A 1,553-nucleotide genomic window follows, 5' to 3' on the forward strand; every position below is an offset into this window, starting at 1 on the left:
ACAGTAAAAAAAGGAGGGCGGGGACACAAAATTTTGAAACTACCTTACCCCTCAAGAAATAGAATAAAATAAAATAAAGAACACCCATAACCCCGCAGCTAACCCTGACAACTACCTTCATTCACAGTGCTTTATACTTAAACCATGATGGGGGAAATGAATAAAAGCAGAGGGCCACTGCCTTTAAACGCTTCACAACAATCCAGATGGAACTGCAGCCTCTGCTCATGCTTTACAACAGTGAATTGGGACAGGACATAGATTTGCGAATGTGCATTTAATCACCAAAGGACTGAAAATGTCTGGGGTTTTTATTCTGTAATGTTCTAAGACTGTGTCCATTAAATACAAACAAAAAAGGAAGAAGGCTTGGCAGAACAGGAGAAGTGACACAAACTTGATGATCAGATAGACTTAAGTATTATTCATGGCATATAGCCTAGTCCATGCTCTAGCTGTTTCTATGGCCTGGGCTTCGTTGGGCTTCCACTGCTCCGCTACCTCATTTGCTAATGGGTCATCTGGATTAGGAGCACTTCACAAAGCCTGGCTCGACAGCAGAACTGTGCGGATCCGCAGTGCTGGTGACCACTTATCTTTCAAAATATCTAAACATTCTTCCCAACTTGTCTACATTAGGATGATAAATTTTGGTCATGAAACGTACTTTAGGTGCTGCCCTTGGGTATTCTTCTGGCAGAAAGAGTTCAAGTTTAAAAGTCCCTCCTTCAAAGGGGAAGCCTGGGGACCAGCAATGACCCCGTGAAAATAACGGGCGTTGCTCTCATCTGGTTCGGCTTTAATCCCAGGAACCGGTTCTGCCAGCAAACACTGGGTTTCCTTGATGATCCTGCGGGGCAGCCCGGCCATCTTGTCCAAGAATTCTTTCCAGATGAATTAATTTAGGTTTATGCACTATTTTATGTTACTAATTATAGACTCCTAAAGAATGTGATTTAGAAATAATTTTCTTAATGTGGCCATCATTTTCCAAAAAACTTATTGTTTTAAAACATTTGAATAAAATGCATTTACTTGCCTGATTTTCCTCCATCTGTTTTCATAAAAATGTAAGGTTAGTACTGAATTCCTTTTGGACAAAAACACTAGAGAAAACAAAAGTTGTATTATTTTTATCTAAAACAGAAAGCTATGAATGTTGAACTTATGAAACATGTGGATGCAGACAAGGAAAGAGAGAAGGAAAGTTTATAATTAAAAAAAAAATTCACACTGCCATTCTTCTAACTAATCAAACCTAAGTTTTCTCTTTTTAAAAGTGAGAAAAATGCACATTTCCCTCAATTAATGAGAAAGTACAAATGACTTTAATATATAACTTGACCCTTAAATGGTGATAATTCATATTATCACTTTGGTCATTAATGTTGTTCACACAAATTTGACAATGTGGTGAATTGTCAAAACTGTATTGACAGCATGTAAAGTTAATACTGCAATAAAAACTATAATGAGAGGTTAGAGAAAATATACTGAATTAATTAATCTAGTCCTAGAAATTTATATAGGACCTCCAAATGATGCAGAGAAAC

The 1,553-nt window shown here is 37.2% G+C and overlaps 1 pseudogene; it reads right to left on the minus strand.

Moving 5' to 3' along the window:
* Positions 1 to 414: 414 nt before the first annotated feature.
* On the minus strand, positions 415 to 870 carry LOC101576174 (annotated as a pseudogene).
* Between the last annotated feature and the right edge of the window lie 683 nt (positions 871 to 1,553).

The sequence above is a fragment of the Octodon degus genome, unplaced genomic scaffold (genome assembly GCF_000260255.1).
Source record: "Octodon degus isolate 3935 unplaced genomic scaffold, OctDeg1.0 scaffold00159, whole genome shotgun sequence".
Taxonomy (NCBI): Eukaryota; Metazoa; Chordata; class Mammalia; order Rodentia; family Octodontidae; genus Octodon; species Octodon degus.